General features: G+C 40.6%; 1 protein-coding gene and 1 long non-coding RNA gene across 3 annotated transcripts in view; one reads left to right on the forward strand and one right to left on the reverse strand.

Moving 5' to 3' along the window:
- LOC116814681 (syntabulin) overlaps positions 1-27,875 on the reverse strand; it is a 116,093-nt gene that overhangs the window by 84,072 nt on the left and 4,146 nt on the right. The window lies entirely within an intron of this gene.
- On the forward strand, positions 122-27,875 carry LOC142046405 (uncharacterized). The gene is made up of 3 exons (XR_012655384.1): positions 122-290; positions 6,572-6,731; positions 27,806-27,875. It is a non-coding gene; the product is annotated as an uncharacterized LOC142046405 (long non-coding RNA).

Below are 27,875 nucleotides of genomic sequence, written 5' to 3' on the forward strand. Positions count from 1 at the left end.
GCGGCTCCGCCTGTCAAAGAGCCCAGGGAGCGACACCCCGGGCTCTGCCATTGGAAGGAAGCGCTGCCCCCCCGCCCCTGCAGAGCCAGGCCAGCGCGGCTTCTGCCCTGGGAGAGGTCAGCGCCGACACCGGCAGCCTCCGGTGGGTGCTTGGCAGCAGGCGCCTCTCCCGGCAGTAGCTGCAGGAAAGAAAGGGGGGAGTGAGTTACCATTTCCCGGCCCCTCGTTTGCCGCTAGGAAGGCAGCCGAGGGGGGAGTTGCCACTTCATCTTTAAGCAACACATTGAAAGGTACCTAAGATTGTTGTATTCTGTCTCTCCTCAATGCTTCATGTCAGTTGCCCCAGGGCCCAGTTTTACTCAGCTGAGTGGGACTACTGGACTGAGGAACAGTTTTTCTAGGATCGGAGTTTCACTCTTATGATCTACGCGGGGGAGGAAGCTCTGGAGCCTCTACCTAGGGAGCTGTCTATTGGGGCTGGTCTGCATACAGGATCAGAGATCCCTTCTTAGGGGAGGATTTTGTTTTCATAGACTGTGCCCAATACAATGGGACACCAATTCTGATTGGGATTTCTGGGTGCTGCTGTAGTATAAATATTAAATAACAGTGAGTGTTTAAAAATAGCTGTTCAGAAATCAATCCTTTTGTGGTGCTCTGGGAACCGTATAGGCATCAGAGTGAAATGTGATGTGCTTCTCAAAACCTGCAGGAGCAAACGTACCTTCTACTTTGCACCAATAGAAGTTGTTCGGCTAGTTGTTAAATACAGAAACAATTAGATTACTAATTTATTAACTGAATAGTGGGATTAGATCCACATCTTCTCCATTGCTCCAAACTGTGCTCTGCCAGTTAAAATCAAGCCAGCCCCTGCCTGACATTGCCAATATTCTCTCTCAGCTCAGCTCTGTAAATCACAGGTGTGAGAGGGTCATTGTATTTATAAAGTACTTTGAAATCCTTGGATGAAAGGTGCTGTATACTTGGAAAATATTGCACAAGTGCATTTATTGAAATATACATTCATAGACAGCTAGGCAGAAACACATCAGGAAATGTCCCAGACATCCACCTCTTGCAGTGACATCAGAGTCCCCACTGAAAATGCAAGACTGCAACCTTACACCTAAACCACAGAAATAGAAATTCAGTCCTTCATCCCACTAGAAAATGTGTTCCTCTTATGTGTTTCACTAGAGAGCTGTACATGGCATGTGTGCATAGATAACTGATATGCGCCAGCAAAGCTGTTGCAGCAATAGAAACAGCAGATTAAGCTGTGCAGCATTGCCATCACCATAGCAACTCAGCTAAGGAGAAGATGATTTAATATTCAGTCACAGCCCTCTCCATAGCTTTCCATTTGGAGCTTGAATCAGTTGCCTGCCTGATGTTCTAAGGAACAAATTATATACAAAATGAAGTCTTCATGCTGCCTTAAGATTCCTAAGTATATATCCCCTTCTATCTCTTTGGGATTTTTTTGCATAAAAATTTCCAGGGTAACATTAAAGTGATGAAATAGTCATTAAGGTTCTAGCAAACGTTTTATCCCCAACACTCCATATATATGGGAATAATTCCAAGGATTTAAAGTGATATCTTTGTTCAAATAATATTCACTGTCCATTAGATAATCATCATCATGAAGACAGGAGAGATTCCAGGGGATTGGAAAAGGGCAAATATAGTGCCAATCTATAAAAAAGGGAAATAAGGACAATTTGGGGAATTACAGACCAGTCAGTTTAACTTCAGTACCCAGAAAATATAATGAAGCAAATAATTAAGCAGTCAGTTTGCAAACACTTAGAACAGGCGTGCACAACATATGGCCCGTGGGGTGGGGGGGAGGGTGAGTAGGCAAGCGGCAGGTGAGGGACAGGGCTGAGGAGGCGAACGGGCGGGCAGTGGCGGGGGGGCAGGTGAGCCAGCCGCTGGCCCCAGGTCACCGCCGCTCCACCTGCCCTGAATGCCCCGCCCCCTTTTCCCCCTTCCCTCCATTTCCCACGAATCAGCGGTTTGTGCGGGAAGCCTGGGAGGGCAGAGAAGCAGTGCGGCTGCTTCGCGGTCAGGCCCAGCGAGGTGGAGACGGAGCGGAGGTGAGCTGGGGCGGGAGGCGGGGGTTGCCCATGCTGCAGCAGGTAGCCCGGGGGTGGGGTGCATGGGAACCGCTCCCTGCCCCAGCTCACCTCCGCTCTGCCTCCGCCTCCCTGTAGCACCGCCAGCAATCTCCAGGCAGCACGGTAAGGGGGCAGGAAGGGGGGCAGGGAGCGGGGGGGGGGGACGTTGGATTGAAGGGCAGGAAGCGAGGGTGTTTGGAATAGGGGGCAGGGGAGTTCGGCGGTGGATCAGGTCAGGATGTGGGGTGGATAGGGGTCAGGGTGGTCACAGAGTGGGGACACGGGGGTTAATGGGGGCAAGGATCCTGGGGGACCAATCCAGGAAGGAGAGGAAGGGTGGATTGGCGTGGGGGGGACAGCCAGGAACCAGCGGTCCAGGGCGTCAAGGGACCGAGAGAAGGGTGGTTGGATGGGGCAGGGGTCCCCAGGGGAGAAGCGCAGCAAGAATGAAGGAGGGTTGGTGATGGGGGCCAGTTCAGGGGACAGGGGAAGGGGGGTGGATGGGGCAGGCGGTGGGTGGTCCATGACCCACTTGTTGGTGAGGACGGAACCAGTGTTTAAGAATTGGCATCCCCCCCCATCATCACTGGCTCAGGGTGTTTGGAGGCTGAGGAAGGCGAGTGGGCCGGGCAGTGGCCAGGATGAGTATGGTGAAGCCGGAGGGATGAAGGCGAAAAAAAAAAAAAAGGAGGGCGCTTGAGTAAGACGAGTGGGGGGGCAGGTGAGCTTGGGGGATGGAGTTCTGAAGGTGCGAGCAGCCACCCTGGGCGGTGGGGAAGGTGAGCTGGCAGCCGGAGGAGAGAGGCTGAGGAAGTCGAGCAAGTGGAGGCAGTGCGGGGGCAGGTGAGCCCGGCAGCTGGGAGGAGGGCTGAGGAGGCGAGCAGGTGCGGTGACGGGAGCAGGAGGAGGTGAAGACCGTCGGGGTGGGGGGTGAAGAGGACGAAAAGCGGGTGGGTGGGGGTGAGCGGGTGAGCCAGTGGCAGGGGGAGGGGAGGCTGAGGAGGCGAGCTGGGGTGGCTGAGGAGATGAGCTACAAGTCGGTGGCTGACCTATTCTACTCATCTGGTCTGGCTCCCATCCCCTCTCCAAAGATTGCAGCTGTCTGGAGATGCCTGCCTTCCACATCTTCCTCATTCACACCTCATTCATTCAACAGGGCAATTGATTACAAAGTGGGGGGAAGATCTTATTCTACTTTTAGCAAAAAGATATTTTTCTTTTGCCTTAATTATAGTACCTTAGGGGCTCGCTATAACATATTACCAAGGTTCAATACTACTTATTCAGTGGGGTGGCGCTGGGGAAGGAGGGTTTGTTTCCGCAGGGCGGGCGGCGCGAGGGGGGGTGTTTTCGCAGGGTGGGCAGTGCTTGGGGGGGTGTTTCGGTGGCGCTGGGGGTGGGTTCTTCAGGGCCAGGGGGGTTTCAGCCCTCAGCTGTTTTCTTTGGAGTAATATGGGCTTCGCCGCTTTACGAGTTGTGCAGGTCTGACTTAGAAGAGAATAAGGTGATAAGTAACAGTCAGCATGGATTTCTCAAGAACAAATCATATCAAACCAACCTAACAGCTTTCTTTGACAGGGTAACAAGTCTTGTGAAATAGGGGAGAAGTGGCAAATTGGTATATCTTGACTTTAGTAAGACTTTTGATACTATCTCACATGGCCATCTCATAAAGAAATTAGGAAATACAACCTAGATGGAGCTCCTGTAAGGAGGGTGCATAACTATTTGAAAAACCATTCCCAGAGAATAGTCAAGCTGGAAGGGCATATCAAGTGTCCTGCAGAGATCAGTTCTGGATCAGGTTCTGTTCAATATCTTCATCAATAATTTGGATGATGGTGTAGAGCAGTGGTTCTCAACCTTTCCAGACTACTGTACCCCTTTCAGGAGTCTGATTTGTCTTGTGTACCCCAAGTTTCACCTCACTTAAAAACTACTTATTTACAAAATCAGACATAAAAATACAAAAGTGTCACAGCACACTATACTGAAAAATTGCTTACTTTCTTATTTGTCTAAATTACATTTTGGTTTGTACTGACTTCACTTGTGCTTTTCATGTAGCCTGTTGTAAAACTAGGCAAATATGTAGATAAGCTGATGTACCACCTGGAAGACTTCTGCGTACCCCCTGCAGTATGCGTTCCCCTGGTTGAGAACCACTGGCATAGAGAGTACACTTATAAAGTTTTCAGACAATACCAAACTGGGAAGGGTTGCAAGTGCTTTGGAGTATAGGATTAAAATTCAAAATGATCTGGACAAACTGGAGAAATGGTCTGAAATAAATAGGATGAAATTTAATAAGGACAAATGCAAAGTACTCCACTTAGGAAGGAACTATCAGTTGCACACATACAAAATGAGAAATGACTGCCTAAGAAGGAGTACTGCAGAAAGGGATCTGGGGGTCATAGTAGATCACAAGCTAAATATGAATCAACAGTGTAACACTGTTGTGAAAAAAGCAAACATCATTCTGGGATGTATTAGCAGGAGTATTGTAAGCAAGACACAAGAAATAATTCTTCTGTTCTGCTCTGCACTGATTAGGCCTCAACTGGAGTATTGTGTCCGGTTCTGGGCACCACATTTCAGGAAACATGTGGACTAATTGGAGAAAGTCCAGAGAAGAGCAACAAAAATGATTAAAGGTCTAGAAAACATGACCTATGAGGGAATATTGAAAAAAACGTGTGTGATTAGTCTGGAAGAGAGAAGACTGAGAGGGGACATGATAACAGTTTTCAAGTACATAAAAGGTTGTTACAGGGAGTAGGGGAAAATTTGTTCTTAACCTCAGTGGATAGGACAAGAAGCAATAGGCTTAAATTGCAGCAAGGGTGGTTTAGGTTGGACATTAGAAAAAACTTCCTAACTGTCAGGGTAGTTAAGCACTGGAATAAATTGCCTAGGGAGGTTGTGGAATCTCCATCACTGGAGATTTTTAAGAGCAAGTTAGACAAACACTTGTCAGGGATGGTCTCTAGATAATACTTAGTCCTGGCATGAGTGCAGGGGACGGACTAGATAATCTCTTGAGAAGTTCCAGTCCTACGATTCTATGATTATTTCCAGATCCCCCATTGAATTATTTTGCTTTTTCTCCTATTTGATAATTTTAACAAATTTAGTTTGTTTTCCTGACCAAAGAAACATTTTAAAACAAATCACTTTAAAAATATTGACATACTATTGCTACAAATACCACTTTTGATAACTGTAACTAAGAGGAGACAAAAAAATATTTTTTCTGCTTCTTTGCTTTGTGCATTTGAATACACTTTGTGTAATAGGCCCAATACAGCAACAGGGAGAAATCTCTGCAGGTTCATGGTCAGTTTCACTATTACCTCTGTAGTACAGTAGAACCTCAGAGTTATGAATATCTCAGTAATGGAGGTTGTTCATATGAACTATTCAGAAAATCTTCAGCCATATTATGGAAACCTTCATGGTGCTTCCCATGAAGTTCATTTTAATAGCCCCTCTCTCCATCCATTTGCACATTGGTCCTGCAGATGCTTTTTTCCACGTATTCCAACTTACTGATGCAGAATGTAATTAATTTGCCCTACAACTCTGTGAACTGCAACTGGGTGCTTAGCACTAGTCAGCAAAATTCAAAAACTCTTCTATGCTGCTTATGAGCCAATTTTGCTCTTGGATGAGCATCTCCCACAGGAGTTGTGTAGCATAGCAGGATTTGGTCCTGTCATCATGACAATGAATTATGAAGCAGCTTTCTTTTGCCAGCTGCAGTCCTGTGACACTTAAAATTTCTTTTTCCACAAATATGACATAGGTCATAACATGAAAACTCAAATGGTGCTGAAATTCATTTTTCAAAACTAGGGAAGGGATGGAAATGAGAAGGATTATGAAAGCACAAAATACAAGTGATCTTAAAACCAGGAAAAAAACATTTTAGATTATTTATGAATACTAAGAATAAGTTTTGATCTTACATGTTTACTTGAAAGTTTGGAGGTCAATGTGTAGGTGATAAGCTACAGTGCAAATCATGCAAGAAATGTAAAATAAAAGGTTATTCATTAACTATTCTAATAACATTATGGGACAGGATGATTTTAAAATAATCAACAAGATCAAACCTTGGAGAAAGAGGAGACTATAAGCACCTCTGTATTAAAAATATTGGAAAGAAAATATTTTGAATTAAGGTTATAGATGGGAAATCAATACAAAATGCAATTGGTTAACTTATCAGTAGAGGGCAACAGAAGAGTCTATGCACATACACAAAAATGTATGAGTGATCTTTTGTAGTTCCTAATTTTGATAAATGGAGATCAGGCACTTTTCCTAACCTGCTCTATAAATATGATCCAGGCTATGTATAACTCAGTTGCTTTTCTATTTGACGTTATTAAAGAAAGCAGCAATAAGATGGTAAAGATCAGCTCAAACATTCTCCCTAGGCTTGACTACTGCTAGAAATTGTCCCTCAAGACTGCGCAGCCCACAACCTTGATCCAGTCTTCCCAAAGAGCCACTCCCTGCACCTCTCTACATCCAGGTTGGATAACTAAGCAGAACCCACTGAACCATTTCCCAGCAGACTCAACATCTGCTAAAAGGGTGAGTTTTTTCAGACAAACATTGACAGTCTGTTACAATATGTCTGTGTTCTTTTCTTCAGATAACTACGATTGTAGAGGCACTAAACCTGATAGGGATTCATAAGCATTTTAATATGCATGATATGCTGTCAAGATGAAATGTTCATTTGGATATGGTAATTATTGAAAATGTAATCCACAAGGAGTCAGGATAGAGGCGACATATGGGAGATTTTCTGGTTGTGTCCCCCCAGCCCAGGAAGGCTGGGTGGCCCGCTGAGATGAGTCAGGGGGTGGAGATGGCACTCTCTCCTTGACCCCCGCTGCGTGGCACTGGTCCAACCAAACCCTGCTGCCCAGCCATGCGAAGCTGGTCTGACTGAGCTCTGCTGGCCCTCTGCATGGCGTCGCCACTTGCCCCCTCCAAACGTTCCTCTCCCCCTTTAGTGGTGTGCACCCCACAGTTTGAAAACCTCTGTGAGGTGGTCATGTGCCCCCCCCAACTTTAAAATTTTGGCCCTCCCCATTATCAAGAGTTACGTGTCACCTCTGAGTCAGGATCACCACTTTTTATTTTTATCCTTCATCATTCATTTCATTTCTGGATGTTAAGGAGAAGGGAAATGAAAGACAATGGGCCAGATCTTGTAAGTAGAACTATGAGTCTGATTGAATTCAGCGGAAGTTTCGCAGATAAAGAATAACCCTCAGACACTCAGGTAAGTAGCTTTAACCATAAGACCTTAATGAGTCTTACTCTAACATGCTAAGTATTAATATTATCAGCCCCAGATTATTAATAATCAAACCTCAAACTTATTTAGAGGAGCCTGGAACAATAATTTGTATTGTCATTATTTAGGAGGACATAATTTTAATAAAAGGACACAGGATTTATCTTCCACCATAATGGCCTGAATCTATTTACAAGGGGGTGGGAATGGCTCCAAGTACTCTATTATCTGTGAAAAACTAATCAAATAAAACAGTAAATATTTACCTTCTTTAAAAAAGATTTAAAAAATGCTAATAGGCAAACTAAGTATTATATTATGTAACTACACTAAATAATCATTAATTACACCAGAGTTCCAGAAAAGCAGATGGACACTGCAAGGGCTGGGCCCACTCCACTCTTTGATGGGCTCAGGGGACAAGATCACCTAGTGTGCAGTTGTGCCCCAGCAGATCCTGCTGGCCAAAATAATCCAATCTAAGACATGGGATACATGTGCAACAAGAGTACACAATCCATGTAGACAATCACTCAAGAAAAACATCATATATTTTTGCAAAGTGATGTAATTTTTTGTAAGAAAAAAACAAAAAATAAAAATGTCAAAATTGGGACTTACTAATCTCGCAAGTGTCTTTTTATCATAAAAACGCCAACAATAAAAAAACAAAGCAAGAACAATGTTAAAAAGTTACGTTCTTAAAAATATTTTTCAACTCTTGCACACAACTTTTTAGATTAATTATAGTACTAAATTAAGATAATTGGGATTACTTATGATAGTAAAATTAACATGTGTACATGTTTGTAGGATTGGGATCTTAAATTGGACAAAGATAAATGAATAATATATCGGTTTTCATGTACAAATCAATGCATGTAAATATTTCAGTTGACATATCTGTGGCTTCAGACTTTTAAATCATTAGCACTAAACAAGAAAAAGAATCTTTCCAAAGTCTTATCTTATTTATTCCATATATAGTGCAATGTTTATATTTTGGTCATAATTTTATGGGCCTGCTCTCGAGTTGCCAACATTTTAATTGCACAAAACCGAACACCCCTGCTCCGTCCCTTCCCTGAGGCCCCACCGCCTGCTCACTCCATCCCCCCTCCATCACTCGCTCTCACTCACTTTGGCCGGGCTGGGGTAGTGGGTTGGGGTGCAGGAGAGGGCTCCAGGATGGGACGGGGGTTGGAGTGCGGGGGGAGGTATAAGCTCTGGGCTAGGGGTGTGGGCCCTTGGTGGTGCCAGAAAGGAGGGGTTCGGGAGAGGGCTCCGGGCAGAGAGTTAGGGTCCAGGAGGGTGAGGGCTCTGGCTGAGGATTTGGGCTCTGGGGTGGGGCCAGGGATGAGGGTTTGGGGTGCAAGAGGGGGCTCAGAGCTGGGGCAGGGTTTGCGGTTTGAGGGGGGTTGCGGGGTACAGACTCTGCGAGTTTGGGTGCAGGAGGGTGCTCAAGGCTGGAGCAGGGGGTTGGGGTGTGGGAAGAGGTGCAGGGTCCCAGCTGCGCTTACCATGGCTCCCAGGAAGTGGTGACCAGGTCCCTGTGGCCCCTAGGCAGATGGGTGGCCAGGGAGGCTCTGCACGCTGCCCTCGTGCCTGCAGGCTCTGCCCCACAGCTCCCATTGGTTGTGGTTCCAGGCCAATGGGAGCTGCTTAGCTGGCACTCAGGGTAGGGGCAGTGCATGGAGCCTCCCTGGCCATCTATGTTCTTAGGGGCTGGCCGGTTCTGGGAACCTCATGGAACCAGGGCAGGCAGGGAGCCTGCCTTAGTCCCAGACCTGCGCTACACCACTGACTGGACTTTTAATGGCCCAGTCACCGGTGCTGACTAGAGCTGCCAGGGTCCCTTTTTGACCGGGTGTTCCTGTGGAAAAATGGATGCCTGGCAACCTTAGCCTGCTCCTACTTCTATTGAGTTGTACAGAGGATCAGCCTATACAAGCACAGGGTCTTATTACCTTTCACTTATGATCTTCCTGCCTTTCTTTCCTCCTCTTCTGTGTTACAATCAATTATCTAGTTAGGCTTGATCCTACAATTGCTTCTACACAAGCAGGCTTAGTGCAGGTTCAGAATTGGAGCCTTAGACTGTAAATTCTTTGTGTCAAGGGCATTTTATTGATTTGTATGATTCCTAGTACAACGTGGCCCTGTTTGGGGCCTTGGGAAAATGCTACTGTAATAGAAATAATGAATAATAATATTAATAGAAGTAAATGCCAAACTCCCATTGACTTAAATAGGAACAGGATTGTTTGTTTCTGTCATTTTGGATGTAAACTTTCACAGTAATCAAATAGACTGCAAGAGTCCGCAATAAGTCTTTGGGAGCTTTTAAATCATCACTTCTACTGAATATAAATAACAGGAAAATGTGGCATTTAAGCAGTTTTATGGATATGTTTTGGTTTAGGACAGCTATATCAGCTGCTTAAGAACATTATTAATGTAAATGAGCTGGCTATGAAATGCGTTGTTACTCTACACAGTTTCTTTTCAACAAGATAATTACATGTTCAGTCTATCTTGGGCTCTTACAAGGCACTTATGACTTAACTATTTAGGTGGTGCACATTCAAATGATCAGAATAACATGCTTTTTATACATTTCAGTAGTATTGCAGCAAAATTGCATTGATACATAAGCTTTAATAGTTTAAGATTTTTTTTTAAAAAAGGACAAATATTGCACCATTTCCAGTAGAAGATATATGCTTATAGGCTGATGTCTGAGAGTTTGAAAATAAGCTTCATTGTTGTGCTCTATATACAGATTTTAATATGTTCAGGAATCCCTACAAGGAGAACATGAAATGATTAATCATTTTACACTTAATTTTATACAACAAACATGAAAGGAAAGGATGAACTGTATTAAACAATTCCACTTTGTCTGAAAAGTTGTTTATATTATTAGTCTGGGATTTTATTCATGTCTATCCTACATGCTGGGTAAAACACAGACACAACAAGTATCAGCATGGAAATATTAACATTTCCCACTAATCTTGGAAGGGCAAAGATGTTAAAATTATTGATTTATATTCTGGTTTATGTAGTTGAAAGAGACAGATCCAAGCTGAGACGACATGTGTTGTACATACCAATGAAGAAATACATCAATTTCACTTAAGTTACTGCTAATACATTTCAGTGAAGTTACATTACTGCCAGAACAAGGTATTGATCTGTAGGCATGTACTAAGGCAAAATGCCTACTGGCGCCATCTCAGATTCTGGCTCTAGTGGCATCTGTGGCATATAGCCCCTGGGAATAGCAAAGCTTGTCTGTGGCACGTAGCCCACAGGAACTGCCTTGGCTCTATATCTGCACATGCTTGCGCCCAATCCCTTTGCTCAGTGCATACACATCAGACCAAATGCCTTCTAGCACTTGAGGATGGGGATTATGGAGGACACAGTCCCCTTGCAATTCTCACACATGCCCTGTGTATTAAAAAAAGTTATGGGGACCTAGTCCTGGTTCTCCCTCTTGCTCGCCCACCCAAGGAATAGATACAGTGTTAGAGCTGGATAAAGCAGGGAAAGAAAGGGCCTGGAAATGTTTAGGGCTCTGCATCGGGGCAGCAAGAAAGCTCATTTAAATAAGTTCTGTGCTCCCTTCTTCCAGCAGTGCTGCATCCACAAAGCCCTTTATCTTTTCTCTCCCTATTGAGCATCACGTCTACTGGTGCAGCTAGCTTTAGGCAGCCATAAAAGACATGTGTATCTCTTACTGCAGCATAAAGTGGGTTCACTGACTTCATTGGGAGTTTTACTTAGGTATTAGAGGATTAGACTTCCAATTTGTTAAGGGTTTATAATAGAACTTGGTCCTGCATTCCTTACTTATACATGAGTCCCACAATAATCAATAGGCCAGATTCTTCTCTAAAGATATTCAATTCCCCATTGAAGCCAAGGTAAGTTTTGGTGTAGGTGAGGTCTGCAGAATCAATTATTAGGAAACTATTCTAGATTATTAAGTAGAATTATTGGCACACACTGTACTGCAGTGGTGGGCAATCTGTGGCCTGCGGGGCGCATGCAGCCTGTCTGGGTAATCTGTTGGTGGGCCACGAGACAGTTTGTTTACATTGACCATCTGCAGGCACAGCCGCCTGCTGCTCCCAGTGGCCGCGGTTCGCCATTCCCGGCCAATGGAAGCTGCTGGCGGCCATGCCTGCAGAAAGTCAATGTAAACAATCTGTCTTGCAGCCCGCCAGCGATTACCCTGACAGGCCCTGTGCGGCCCATTGGCCGCAGGTTGCCCACCTACTATATTGTGTCTGCACTGCTTGTCAGTGTGAACCCCAACAATTTGAAAGCAATGAAAAACACCTCAGTTTCAGAACAAATGTTAGTAATCACAATTATTTTAAAAATCACTTTTATGTAGCATTTCTGATTTCCTTATGTTTTAGTATATCTGTTCAGAACTCAGTCCTAGCCTTGTGTAGTCAAAACTCTCGTTGACAGCAGCTGGAGTTTCAGGTGGAGAGAGTGTACAGATTCGTGCTGCTTAATGTCATATGCTAACTATTCTATTTTTCTGTTGTAAACTGTCTTCTTTGTTCCTTTTTATTGTTCCACTCTTTGTTTTAAATTTTAATTAGCTTTTTGGAAGTTTTTAAAACATGAATGTTTGCATCTAGCAAGTCAGTGCTGACTGGATTATATCATTGCTCACTGTGGACCTGATCCTGCATTCATTGTAACCTAAAGCTCCACATGAACCCATTTGAAGCCAACAGAACTCGAGAGTATTCAGGGAATGCAGATCAGGCCATCAATAACGTAAATAGCCAAAATCTATGGGCCTGACTCAAGTGGAATTCCCATTGGCTGCAACAGTAGTTTTGTCTGAGTCAGGACTGCATGATTAGGCTCAAACTCAGTATTAAAATTACAATTGGTATGTGTTGCAGTACAAGAGGATATTTTTTAGTTTTGAAAATCTTGTGCAATAAAACATATACAAATATAAAACATTTTACTTTTATATGGTACCAGTGGGGTTAAAATACGCATACTTGTAGCATGGACCCGAGAGAGAACTTGTGACAAAATGAATTACTAGCTTGCTGAAATCTAAAGTAAGCAAATACCATAAGTTGTTCCAGAGCAATTATATTAGTTTCACTGTAAATGTAATATCAAATAGCGCACAGAGTATGTGTGTATTTTCTTTACCAATCCTTTTAAATGTTACATACATCAGGGGTTCTCAACCTTTTTCTTTATGAGTCCCCCCAACATGCTATACAAAGTCCATGGTCCACCTGTGCCGCCACAACTGTTTTTCTGCATGGGCCAGCATTAAGGGGTAGCAAGCAGGGCAATTGCCCAGGACCCCAAGCTACAGTGGCCCCTGCATGGCTAAGCTGCTCAGGCTTCAGCTTCAGGCCTGGGTGGTGGGGTTCGGGGAGGTGGAGCTTTGGCTTTCTGTCCTGGGCCCCAGAGAATCCTGTGGCACCTTATAGACTAACAGACGTTTTGGAGCATGAGCTTTCGTGGGTGAATAGATCCAGACTAACATGGCTATCCCTCTGATACTTGTCCTGGGCCCCAGTAAGTCTAATACTGGCCTTGCTTGGCAGATCCCCTGAACCCTGCTTGTGGCCCACCAGACGGCCTCGGACCCCTGGTTAAGAACTGCTGACATACATGAAGAAAATTAATGGTCATCTAGTTAATAATCATTGCAATTTAATTTATTCAGGTGAATATTTTACACAAGTGCTATGCTTTGCAGTAAAAATTTTTAGGTGCTTGATTTTATCACACAGGAAAATTTTATCTGAAACGTGAGACCTGTTTTCTGCCACTTACTGTGAACATTTATCACCCATTTAGGTACTTTAAAATTTAACTTTCATTGTAGTATAACATGAATTAACTTGAGTATCAGAGGGGGAGCTGTGTTAGTCTGGATCTATAAAAGCAGCAAAGAGTCCTGTGGCACCTTATAGACTAACAAACGTATTGGAGCATGAGCTTTTGTGGGCGAAGACCCACTTCATCGGATGCATCAGATTTATTCAGATGATGATGATGCATATTCAGATGATGATGATGCATCATCTGATGAAGTGGGTATTCACCCACAAAAGCTCATGCTCCAATACATCTGTTAGTCTATAAGGTGCCACAGGACTCTTTGCTCCTTTTACATGAATTAACTCATTTCCCATTGTACAGTTACAGGCACATACAATCTATGAGAATTATTTTCAAAATACTATGGCATGCACCATCTACTATATGCAATGTTACAATTTATAAAGAAGAAAAAATAAGTAAAAGATCAACTTTTATTTCATGCCCAGTATATTATAATTTTTATAACGATGTCAATGGACCTTTAAGGATGTCTCCAAAAGTATTTAGTTATAAAGTCAGGTGACTAAAACTTTATACTTTTTTTTATAGGGAGAAATATATGTCTCTGTCTCAGAAACAAGGGCTTCTGCTGTTCTTTTGCTAAAAGATAGTATGCTTGGTCTGCTTGGCTGAGAAAAAGAGAGGTTGACCACAAGTCTAGGATCATATATGTCTGGCTCAGGGCCCTCACTGCAAATTCGCATCAGATTCTCAACCACTTCTTCAAACATTCTGTTTCTGTAACATGATTTCGGCCTCTTGAGAAATAAGAACCCTTTCTTCAGAACAGCAGTTGAAACTGGACATGACTGGATAATATAAATCATATGATAAAGATTAGGCAATTTATCTTCGCAGTTTGGCAGCACACATTAACAAAGATTTTGCCTTGAGAGCTGAGTTAGACTTTTCAGTCTAAAACTTCTGAATAAATCTCAAATGGCTAACTGGGAACCATCAACGTTATATAATTTTAACACTATTTCAAATATAGTTAAATAAATCTTTCAAGCTCTTTAACCCCATGTTCTTCTAGAGCTTGTTTCTTGGCTGGCCAAATGTTTATATTCAGCAGTTTCACACAGTGACGTAAATCTTTATGTAAGTCTCCAAAGCTGTTTCTCACAGTTTGCTACGTCATCAGTGTAAGTGAGACCTAAAATTCTTAAGCACATTACCATCACCCTATAGTCTGATCCCATTGCAGGTTACTGACTTTGGGGGTTTTTCTGCATCAGCTAACAAGTCATTCAGTGCAACACACAAAGTTCCATTCTTTATCCTTTCTAGAGTATGGGAGAATTTCTCCAGCAGTGACGTGACATAGAACAAATCAACACAATCTTTCTGAAGAGACAATGCCAGCTTTGAGAATGGATCAACTTATTTCTATTATTAGTAAATGATGCAACACAAATGTCAAGGTTGTCAGAGTTCTCAAATAGCCACAGGGTCATGTTTTATCAACAAGAGTTGTTATTTTCTCGCTGTCCATGCTTTCAAGATGTGGCACTACCGTTGGAAATAACTGAATAAAAGGCTTTACTTGCCCTATTTTTGTGCTGTACCCAATAGGTTTCATTTACTTTCTCAGACTGGGTTATGGTTTCCTCCAGAATCTCTGTTAAGAGGTTTGGTATAAGTTAAGCTTTTCAATATCATCAAAATCAATGTTTTAAAAACCACGTTTAGCTGCCAGCTCCATACGGTGCCTCAGGCAATGCAATGACATAAAAATGGTCTATAACCTGCTTGAAGAGGGCAATGACTTCTTTCTTGATTTCCAGGTTAAAAGTGCCATCTCCCATGAATCTAACATGTTTATTACTAATATCTATGCCAAGTGTTACAGAGAAAGTGAGAAGAGTGTGCTTTAGGATGTCAGCATTATTATGCTTACCATGGTGTAGGCCCAATAACTTAACATTTGGCAATCCAATGTTATACACAGTACATATATCATTTCTAAGTCATTTGAGTCCATAGAACCATCGATGAATAATAAAAAGTAGTGAGTCTGCTTCATGGCAGTTATCATTTTATGTTTTACTATTTGTCTTATGATATCAGTGAACTCCTTACATCTCATTTGTGTTATGTATGCTTGTCCCAAATCTACTCTGTGACAGCTATATGAAGAAAGTTAGTACATGGAATTTCACCTTTTGCCATCGGGTATACAAAAGCAAACAATTTGGCAACAGACTGCCTTTTGCTTGCTTCAGTGCTGCAAAACCTCTGTTCTGAGGTACTAATATATAGTTATCTAAGATAGCAGCCATAGGGAATTTTTCAAAACTGATCGCTCTTTGGTGCACTTCACTGCTGAAGTGTTTGTTTACATTATCCTTTTTTTCAGGGATGAGCCATTAATGCCATTGACAAAGGCAGGACTATAATTTCACATTGCTCTAATCTGAACCTCATGTTTTGCACACACAAAGCAATAGATTCTACCCACAACCACACTATTCCTAGATACATATTGCAGCCAGACATAGGTATTATTCAACTTTGCTTCCCATTTTCAATCATTCCCACACAAAGACCCATGCTGTTGCTGTCCCCTCTAACCCTGTTCTCTGCTCTGCCTTCCCAAGATCCTTGTGAATAGCTTTGCTCCAGTCTACTGTCAGGACCAGAAAAATATGAGGAATATGAAGTCATATCTGCCAGCAGAAAGTCTTCCCAGTAATTTACCAAAATACTTTAGAATGAAAGATTCTAACCTCAGCTGGTATCCACCATTATGGAACTTCCATCGTGAAATCAAGGAAACCTGCACACATTTTGTTTTGTGGAACAAAGAAACCAAAACACAGCTTCTTCTGTAGCACAATGAAAAAGTTCACATGGGACTCAGGCATGTAGAGCACCTTCTCTTAGAAAGCTCTCAGCTTTTCAAAGGACTGGGCTCATGGGGTGAATTATGACCACATATAAATTAAGTAATGTATTTTAAAAGGTTCCAGGTTACAGATGGCATTTCTGAACCTATTGCTTGTACCAGCCATTTTGCTGAGACATAACATAGGCCCTGATTCTGCAAGTGACTGCACAGGCACACCCCATTAGGGTTCTCCGCAGGAGTTTGTCTGAACAGGGTCACTTGTAGCACTGGGACCTTAATTTGTGTCACTGGTTACACAAAAGCAATCCAGTCTCTATCCTGACCTTAATCTATATGTGTCACAGTTTCTTCATCTGTCAGATGGGGATAATAATGTTTGCACATCTTTGTAAATCACTACAAATGAATAGTTTAATGTGAATGGTAATCATACTAAAAAAAGAGTTCGCATAGGGATATTAAACATCTTGTTTCAGGCTTTAAGCCAATCTCTAACTATTAGGATTAGTAGGATATTTCCCTGGTAGGCAGATTATCCCACGTCTTCCTACTATGGGATTTCTTGCACCTTCTTTTTAAACATCTGGTGCTGGCCACTGTCAGAGATAAGATATGGAAGTAGATGGATCCCTGGTCTGATCCAGCATGGCAACTCTGTTACTATTGTTACAAATGAGTTAACAATCAGAAAGTTTAAATGTTTCAAGACTCCCGCTGAAGTCATTTCAAGTTGTGAAGATGGGACTTTTCCTTAAAATGGCTTCCATTCACAGTATGCTCAGAAATTTCAGTTGTAATTAAATCTTTGGACCCAGTCCTACAGACCCCACAGAGGTAAAAGTCCCACTGAAGCACTGTGTGTTTTCACAAATTTTTGATATTCAGTTTGAAAAATTTCAGAACATGAGCATCTCACCCAATTCATACGTGAGTTTGTAATACTTTTAAAATATTTTATATAAAATTCTTCCATTTCTTTAAGAAGGACATATTTTAAAAATTATCAGGCAGTTTATGCAAACCAGTTCTACTGAAACAATTAAAATTTGATATTTGACTTTACTTCTGAAGGGGAAAAAAAGACATTTAGCATTAAATAGTAAATATTTTTAAACATTTGAAAAGACCAAGTAATTTACAGCTGCACTCAAGTACATGGCACTATAGTGATGTCCATTAGCATAACTGCAGTTAAGGTCTGTCAGTGCTGTGAATAAGTGGTCTGTCTTCTTGTTATAAGTGGTCTGAAAAGTAATATCTCCTGGCAGGTATCTTCTCAATCCTATATGATAAATGCACTAAAGAGCCCAGCAAATGGATATATTCTATTCATATAGAGGAGAAGAAAGCACAAGGAAAAATGGGATGCTCCAAGTTGATAGGCCGTTCATAACTTAAAATTTCAATGATGCACTGCTGTATTTTTTTTAAAGCAGCCTTTCCTATAATCCAAGTGTGCAAGCTGCTGAGAGGCTGATCATTCTTCATTTAGAGAAATCAATGTGGGATGGAGGAGCCACAGAAAACCCTAAATACAGAGGAGTCAAAGAAGCTGAAAAATTTTGTGACGGAACTTTTTAGTTTGCTCATATAACTGGGAAACTGCTACTAGCTCTGCAGAGGGACTCAACTGCTGCATGCCACAGTTGCGGCTTATTGCAGCTGTTTAACCCTGTAGGGTTGGCTGGAGAAGGGACAGGAGGAGTTTGTTTTTTTAAATTAGATATGCCATCACATTTCACACAGGTCCAGTGACCATAAACTCCTGAGTAGGGGCTGCAGAGGGGTTGTGATTGCTATTCTGTGCCAGGCTTGACTAGCAAAAGCTCTGATCAGGCTTTTCTAGGCCTGTCCATAGGCTGGATTGATTAATTCTACACTTTGCCCTCACACAAAATTTACTTCATTAACTTGGTATGGGCAAGGGGCTTAATTTCACCCCTGTAGAACTCTTTTGCATTTAAAAACCCAAACAAGTAAATATTATTTTTGAAAAACTGTAAATTAAATAAAATTGTTCCTAGCTGTTAGTTTGTATAGTAATTTTCAGTCTGGAGCAAATTTTACTGCTGAATTCCATGCCAATAAAAATGAAATCATGAAAACTCAGGGACCAAATTCAGCAAATGTGGTAAACAGAGGACTAACATATGCATAATAAATCCATTGCTTCAGAAGGGAGGTTCACCAGTGGGTAATACAAGCTGCATGTCTGGCTTACAATGGTGGGAAGGGCCAGTTTTAACATATAGCAGGACTAGCGCTGGTAGCAAAATTTCCAGTGAAATATTTTTCTATTGGAAAATGCTGATTAGTCAAAATGAACATGTTCATGTAGAATGTTTCAATTACAATTAAATTTCATTAAAAAAAAACTTGATAAAATCAAAACATTCCAAAACTTTATCAGAATGAAAAGTTTGGATTATTTATTTTGAAATCTCTTTTCATTTCAAAATTTATTTTAAATTTAAATTTAATTATTTTATGAAACAAAAAAATATAAAATTAACATATTTTGGCAATCAGTAGATGATTGCCAACACTTGGTTTAAGAAAAGAAAAAGTCACCTTTTCACATACCAAAGCAGTGGACTAAGCACGCAAATAGATTTCTTGCTAGCCCAAATGAACCAGAGGAAGATGGTTAGAGACTGTAAGATTATCCTAAGTGAAATGGGACACAAACCATTTGTGGCTGTCGTGACCTGGCAACACGTCGTTCAAACTGCATGTCACAACAGCAGTTAAGTTTAGGGAGACAGTCACAAAGTTTGAGCCATGAGATATGCACATTGGAACAGCAAAAGAGGAATGGTGTATCTTCAAGAATGTATTGCTCTGAGATGCTATGTGGATGCACTAAGCTGGGTAGACCACAATCTTCTGAAGAATGGCATCATGAAGATGTGAAGAAAGGATTAAGAAATAAGAGAGACGCCAGAAAGATGGTGCCAAATAACTTTTTGGAAAAAGCAGTTGCCTCCTACAGAACCTCTAAGAGAGCAGCAAAGCAAGCAATCAGAAAGGTGAGAATCCCAGTTTTATATGAGCCATATAATGAGTTGAACAACTTCCCTCAGCTTGCCAAGAAAAAAATATATGTGATCATGTGGACAAGAAACATAAGGAAGGAAGATGGAATGAACATATCATTTGTAAAGGATACAGCGGGAAGCCTGTTTATGACAGGAGACGTAGTATTCTCACGAAGATCTGCTTCATTAGGAAAACCTTTTATATGCTACACTACCATTGTGTGAACTGATAATTAAAGATATTGGTGACTTGTCAGAGGTCGATATCAAAGCTGCACAGCTGAAGATGGCATGCGGAAAAGCAGTAGGTCTAGATAAAGTCATGCCAGAAATGATGAAAGCCTTGAGAGAGGTTGGTGTATGCTGGCTCACACAAGTCCTGTGCACAGTTTCAAAGGAAAAGAAAATCCCAATAGAATGGGGAAAGTCCATACTGGTACGAGTATATAAACAAAAGAGTGACATACATGACTGTTTGAAGTGGGCCAGAACTTAGTCCATTATTATTCAAAATTGTTATGGACTTCATAAATAAGTAAATCCAAATAAAAGGTGGCATAAAGTTGATCTATTCAGACTATTCAGCCGATATTGCACTAATGGCTGACATTGAGGAAGATTTGGTCCAGATTATTAATGCCTATGATAGAGAACTAACAGACTATGGCCTCAAAATGAGAAAAGAAAAGACTGAAGTTGATGGCTTGCGTGGAACCAAGACAGATGAATATGAACATTGAGGGCCAGCACCTAAATCAGGTTTCTGCATTTAATTACTGTGGAGTTGATTAGCAGCAAATGCAGAAATTTGCAAGGTAAGGAGCACAGGGGAAGTCTAGTGTAAGAAAAGTGGGGTGATTTATGACATTTGGATGCCTAGACTACTTTAGGGACAACTATATAAAACCATGGTAAGACCAGCTCTTCTGTATGGATCAAAGACATGGGTAACCAAAAGGAGTCACTTGGGAAGAACTGAAGCCATTGAAATAAGATCTTTGAGGGCAGTTAGAGGGCAAACTTTGCTGGACCATGTGTGGCATGATGTCATAAGGACTGCGAACATTGTTCTACAGTATCAGAGAGAAGCTGCAAAACAAGAGGCTGAGATGGTGTGGGCATGTAAGAAAGATGGATGAAGGGAGGTATTTGAGACAAAAGTTCATGGGCGCAGAACAAAAGGATGGCCAAGAAAATGATGGATAGACTGTGAATAGGACTACGGAGTGGATATTGAGGGAGTGTGGGACTGGCAAGCCTGGAAAAGAGTGATCTGGTGACCTGACTCCACCTAGTCAAGAAAAGGGGCAGAAGAGGAAGATTACATTATTTTATATTATATTTTAATTTTATATTTTATATTCTACCAGTTACCAAACCAAGTAGCAATCAGAATGCCACTTACCAATTAAAATGTCAGTTTTAAAATGAACACTAATTAAAATACCAATTACTAATAATATTATATAAATTGAACAGAAATGAAAAGTTTTAATTGACCTGAAACAAAACTTTTTCAGACTGTAAATTCCAAGTTTTGACCAGCTCTAACCAGGACTTTTCACAGCTCACACCCATGTAAACCTCCTTGAGAAACTATTGCGTTAACACTCACCCGCCATTCCATACTTACAAATATTGATGCAACCTCTGTCTGACAGAGTGCCCTGGCTCCCAGACACAGTTTATGCCCTCAGGGACTTCTGCAACATTTATCATCAGCATAAGCTAACATACGCATTTACAAGCATGGCTGCAGCATTGTGAATGTGACACAGTGCCTGAGGAAGAGAATGAATGCCGTGTGGGGCTGGTTGCATCATTCAGATATATATCCTAATAAAAACAAAATGTAGAGTCAAAAAGTACAATGAAGAGCTGTTCACAGGCTCCTACAGGACACCCTTAAACAAGACTCCTCTCTAGTGATTATTTGGTATTGTAACAAGAAAACTACACTATGTGTTATGCTGTTGCCTTGAAATCTCAGCCCTTGCAAATAATTTACTAAAATATTTACTTCACACTGCACCTAACTTGATTACACTGGCCAAATTCTGATCTTACTTATGCTCCATGGAATCTCACTGGCTTCCAAGAATGTTAGTAAATAGAATTTGGCTAAGTATCCAATTCAAGGCCAGACTATCTTCTTCATTGAAAGAAAACAGCAGGAAAGGATTAGAAGGAAGGAAGGTTTCCCCTAAAACGTACCATCAGAAGGAAGAGTTGCTCCTCTGTGCAGAATGAGTGGATAATTCTATCCCCAGAGCCTGTAGATTTGAAGGAATCTCCTAGATGTATAGGACTATCTGTAGAGGCCTACTCTCTCAGGAGCTCTGAACAGGAGAGGGAATACCGACAGACAGCACTTGTAACAGCCTTAACCCCTAGAAAGTGTCAAGACTGGGAAACTCCTGAGTATTGACTGAAGAGGATGTTTTATTCCTCCTGTCATAAAATCCTCTACAGTTGGTCACATAAATGGCTATCTGCCTATATGTTCCCCTTTAGTAGAATGCTACACAATCCGTCCCATTTTAAATCCTGTTATTTTTATTGTTGTGCATGATTTTCTGAGATCAAGGAATCATAAAACATTTACTAAAAGTAATAAAAACATAGTAACATGTGAAGTAAGTATAGCATAACAAAGTAAGTGTATGAATGCTTTCATATAGTTGAGACCCCACATTATTATTCCAGCAATATTCTAATTTGGTATGTAAAATGTATCACCATCTTTCAGAAGACATTGTTATATGACTTCTAGGCCTATAAGTGTTAACCTATGAATTCTGTGTAGAAATTATTTACTAAGGAGGGCCAATAGTGTTCATCATCCACCCACATTTTGGGGCTTTGGATAGATCAGAGATTGGTAATGAGACACAGACAGAGCCTTCCTCTTCTAGGTCACAGATTCAAATCAAAACCTAGGTTAGTGGTAAATGAAAACTGTTACTATTCAGTCTGGTTCCAGGTGGAGAGGTGATCACATTTTTAAAAATTACCACAGTTAGCAGTTGTAGCAGAGAATGGGCAGAAAGCTAAGAAGGTCAATTCTATAGAACAGGCTTAAGGACACTAGAGGGCAACATGGGTGAAGACTGTAATGCTGCTGCCTTTGCTATTATTTTGTTTATTGTATCCCTAAAGACCCCAAACAGAATGAGGGCTCCATGGTGCTAGGTGCTGTACACCATGTAATTATCACAGTCACTACCCTAAACAACATAGTCTGTTGCACTTGTTCTGTGGATAAATATAGGACTTCAGTCTGCTACCTTCTATGAAAAGTAAGTTCACTTTAAAAAGCAAAAATATAAGGGAAATCATCTGTGTTTATATTCTAGTCCTAACAGTTTTTATCAAGCTCCTACAACACAAAGACTTGTTTCTCAAATAATTTTTATACTTGCATACAGGTAAGGCAACTGTGCAGATTTATCTTTAACATGGGAGAATGTTAACTTTACACATAATTGCATATGGTTGCATCTTGACAAGTATAGAAACTTTATGTCATTTGCTCATATTGACAGGAAGGCCTTTACATGAGAAAGAATAGGCAGAAACAGTTTTGGAGTGATGAGAGAATGATGTGAAAAGATGAGAATATAAAAATGGGACAATTTTAACAATGCTTGGTTTACTTTGCAGTTGGAAATGAACAATATAGTCCATGTAATCATGATACAGACTATTTCTCTAGCACCCTCCAGAGGCTGCTTAAAGAGTGGCAATACTGTATTAAAGGATGTCAACTCTCTTGGGGTACGTCTACACTACTGGCCGGATCGGCAGGTAACGATCGATCTATTGGGGATTGATTTATCATGTGTAGTGTAGACACAATAAATCAATCCCCGATCACTCTTCTGTCAACTGCTGAACTCCAGCAGTGCAAGAGTTGGAAGCAAAGTCAACAGGGGAGCCATGGCTGTCGATCCAGTGCTATGAGGACGCGAAGTAAGTAATTTTAATTCGATCTAAAATACATTGACTTCAGCTACGCTATTCTCGTAGCTGAAGTTGCGTATCTTAGCTCATTTCCCTCCCCCCCCAGAGTAGACCAGGCCTTGGCAACAAAGCTGATAGTGAAAGAGAGCTCCTGAATTTTGTACTGAGGAGATGGTACAAGAAAGCCAGAAACGGAGACCAAGAATCAAGAGGATGGGGTACTGAAATCCAAAGAAAACTGATTGAGTCTTTCTCTGTCTTGGGGATGGGGAGTTAAGAATCTTTTTGAAACAAATTCTTGTTCATAAGACAATGTCCATGAAATGCAAAAATAGTTTTTTTTTTAATTTAAAACAGTTTAAAATTTCTGTGTGACTAGCCACTTGCAGTATTTTAAGATGCCATAATTGTAGTTTTCATGTGAAGAAAGAAATCTGGTGGACTTTGTACAGGCCCACCTCACTATTCCCTCCCCTCCAGTATAGCTGCAGCCCCACATCACTGGCCACAAGTTGTTCTGAGGGAGGAAGGAGAGGAAGCCTAAAAGTACAGTTTTTGTATTGTAATGTCGTGAAATGGAGCAGTGGCAAAACAAAAAGCGTGTACTGCAAAAATCAGTCCTTTGCCTAGCATGAATAATTTCTGTGAAGTATGTACAAGAGCGCTTTTTATTTAGGTCAAAACTGACTTCATTTAAACATGTTCACTCTTAAATGTAATAACTGTGTCAGCTCTTTAGTTTGCTTTATTTGGTGCATGTGAATAGAGAAAATGTCATAATATAAAATGTTAAACTACTGAAATGAGGACATTGTTGTGAAAATCCTGACAGATCTTTTATTGTAATAACATGGGTTCTGCCAAAATAAGGAGAGCGAGATAACTTTTATTACTTTAGTAAGTGGTACATAAGTATATTTTACTTTATATATAAATGTATGTGCCTAGGAATTATAAAGAATTTAAAAGATCAGTGAATAGAACCAACCTTGATACAATCAATATTTAAATAATCGTTAGGCACTTCTAAACATTGTCAAATCATAATAGCATTACAGATGAATTTTCAAACTCCTTGACAGTCCTTTTCTAAAGTTCTAATATAGAAAATGAGGTAAATGTAAGTCGATGTTTATTAGTTTTGCATACAAACCATTTAATTCAATTAAAATTCTAATCTAAGCTGCAGAACATATGGAAAAGGAAAACATTCTGCATACAGAACAATGCTTCTGCAATTTGAATTGTTAATTGGATAAATCAATTAATTATATCAAGCTGTTTCCTGCTAAACTTTCATGTATCCATATACTCAGGTATGAAAGCTCAATAAATAACTTTAGAGGAAACAACAAACATTAAATAGCATCCCTTTCTTGATTCTGTATTGACAATGTACTACATAAATAATAAATACTGTTTTATAGATATCACAACATCACTTGAAGCTAATAATACTTTTCGTTTATGAGATCATTCTTTCAAAGATCTCAAAGCATATTGCTTGTATTAATTTAATCTAATTTAGCACTCCTAGGAAGTTGGTAAATATTATGATATTCATTTTAAAAATTGGGAACCTGAGGCACACAGACTGAAATCAAGTGATTTCCCTAAGGTCACACTGTGAGTCAGTAGCACCTGCTATTTTGTTCTCCTATATTCTGTTTCCACTGCCCCACCAGCATAAAAGGGCAATAAAGCCAGGAAAATCAGTCACCAGGAAATTCACCTGGCATAAGGGAAATCCTTTGGTGGTATAAAGCCAGTATTGGTTCTGACATGAACCTTCCTATCACCAAGGACTGAAAGTACTCCTAGTGAAAATGGGGCATGTCTGAAGTGGCTATTTCTGGCTGCTGGAATGTGCCTGTGAAGTTGGATGCAATTTAGAGCAACCCTGAGCCTACTCTAACTTGTACTGTTGTTATAATTAGTCTGACAAATTTACCCTCATTTATAAACTCAACTATAAAAAGTATATAGAAATTCATAAAATGTCACAATAACCTATAATCATAAATGTTAATAAAAAAGTACAAAAAAGACAGAAAAACTAAATTAGTTTAAACGAAAAGACCTACTAATATAACTCAAAAATGTGTTAAAATCTTGCTTATTAAACAAAAAAAATGTAAATCTGGCAATTAATAAACCAAAATTAGTTTGTCAAATATTAAGCCTAATCAATGGACAAAATAATGAGGGAGTGAACTGTTCCACCCATCACTCCCTTATTAAGTTCTTTGGGGAGAAAAGGTGGAAGAACAAATGGTAGCTACTGGAGTTAGTTTCAGCATCATGGCTTCCAACCCCACTGTCTCTTGGGACCCTGGACCTTCTTCATCTCAATCCTGAAAAAAACTCTGACCAAATCTGGCCAGCGAGAAGGACCCAGATAACATCATCTCCTTTACCAGCTCCAGATGAATCCAAAACATCACCAGGGATAAAACTTGATGGGAGTTTAACAACAGAAACAACAGCTCCTCCAACCCATCTCAATTAACTATTTCTCTTTTCCTCCAAAGGACCGTTATTACCACTTTTGATTCCAGCTAAGAGACTGTCAAGCAAGGGTTTTGTTCCTTCTAAAAACTCTCTCCAACTAAAGGGAGAGGGAACAAGGAGTGTGGTCAGAATGAAAGCCTTCCTCAATACTTTACATTTCAAATACTTTCAGTGTTTTTCCTTCTTTTCTTGATTTTTAATAAAAGGTTAAAATATTTAATGAGTGTCTTTGCCATAGTACTAGGTAGGCTGAAGTCTCTATATATCAAACCCCAAACCTTATTTAACTCTGTTTAATGTTAGACAGTATTTACATCCCCAGCTTTACTTCCCCTCACTGTTCGTGTATGGAGTGGAGCTTAGCCAGAATGGAGAATCAGGCCTCAAAAGTTTCAGTTCTCATTCCCCTGCTCTAATGTAAAATCAGTGGTGTTAAAACATTCTGCTGCAGAAAGTATTAAAGCCAAATATTTAAGTTTCAAAATAGTTTTCTTTCTGATTTTAAAAATTCTTCCTCTAAGACATAACAAAATATTTTAAAATATGTTGATGTTACTAGCTTTCCATTGTTTGGAAATTGAATATTTATTTTGTTTAGCCCATGTTTTAGCACCCCAACGATATTAATTGATGAAATCAGTGGATGCATTCTCAGTCTCAGGAATTCACCTGGCCATTACCATGCATGTTATGGGAGTCATGTTTTTGATTAAAGTCAAAATGTTTAATTCAGCTTTAATAGATGTGCATAGCTGCAAATGATGTATAGGGCCTTTTCCAGGATGTGCATTCCAGACCATTATGCCCCTATGTGCTTACAGCATCTGAGATGGAGAGAGCTGAAGCGTGTCCTTTATATAATGTCTCATCATACACAGATACTTAAATTTGTTATTATTTAGTTTTCAGGATACAGTGACAAAGATTTCCCAAAGACTGAAAAACCTAAACAAACAATTTTCAAAATGATTCTCCATCAAATGCCACATTTTTCTAAAGAAATTAAAAACTAAGGGTCAAATTTTCTGCTTGCATAGTTCATTGACTTTACTGCAGTTATGTCAGCAGAGAATTTGGCTCTAAGTATTAACCAGGGTTGATTAGCATTTATGATCTGCTCCTCTGATTTATATCGATTTTACACTAGTGTAACACTCAATTTACACAGATGTAAGTTAGAGGAAAATCAGGTCCTTATTTGCAAATTTCTGCATCCATAGTTGAACGCTAGTGACTTAATGTGTTTATTAATTACACATATGATTGAAATTTAGTGCTAGTATTTATAAACATGACTCCAAATTGCTATTAATTCCTGCACACTGACTATATCGCCAGGGTGAGAATCTATGAGAAGTAGATAGCTGTGGAGCAAAATAACCAAGTTCTTTATATATAATCTCAATGCCTATTGTTACTAGTGGAGTTAACTGTCTCAGCATTCCTGCTTCGAGATGATTATGTTCTGTGTTGCCAGTGCCCTTCCCAGACCAAACATTTAACAAGTTTAATTGGCATCAGTTTCATAGGTGAATTTATATTAACAAGTTCACCCTGCTAAAAGGAAGATTTCTCCTTTTTACCTTATCTACTGTTAATGCGTCAACTGATTTAATTTTTTTTAGAAGCTAGTCTCCAATAATGTCACTGAAAATACTGGCAGCTCATGACTTTTTTCAGCTGTTCTGTATCACCATTTGCTTGCATTAGGTGTTACTCTTCTATACTTATGGATTGATTCAAGTCCTACTGAAGTCAATGGGAGATTTTCAGGCCGTTAATCCCAAACCCAGAGAACCTGGCCTCCAGTGAAGCCGCTGTGGTTGTGTTGTGCAGGGAGAGGGTGTGAACCCTCAGGATGCCACAGGGACTAGCTGAGCAAGAGCTTCCTAAGACTGGTGTAGAGGCCTCACAGACTATTACTATTCTACCACTTGGCATTAAGGATTCATCTCCTTCCCCATCCTCTAGTCTAGGCTACTAGCACTGAGCCCAACTACTTGGGCTGAGCACTGGAAACAGGGTTAGCTGAGTTCCATATGCTCCTAAACTGTTTGTGGTGCTGGTGGCTATGTAAAGTGGCTGCTATGTTCTCTCCCCGCAGGTGACAGAAGAAGTGATCCGTCTAGACTACAAATGTTGTTTAAAATGCATCATGTAAAAGGAAGACAGAG

The sequence above is a fragment of the Chelonoidis abingdonii genome, chromosome 2, assembly GCF_003597395.2.
Source record: "Chelonoidis abingdonii isolate Lonesome George chromosome 2, CheloAbing_2.0, whole genome shotgun sequence".
NCBI lineage: Eukaryota > Metazoa > Chordata > Testudines > Testudinidae > Chelonoidis > Chelonoidis abingdonii.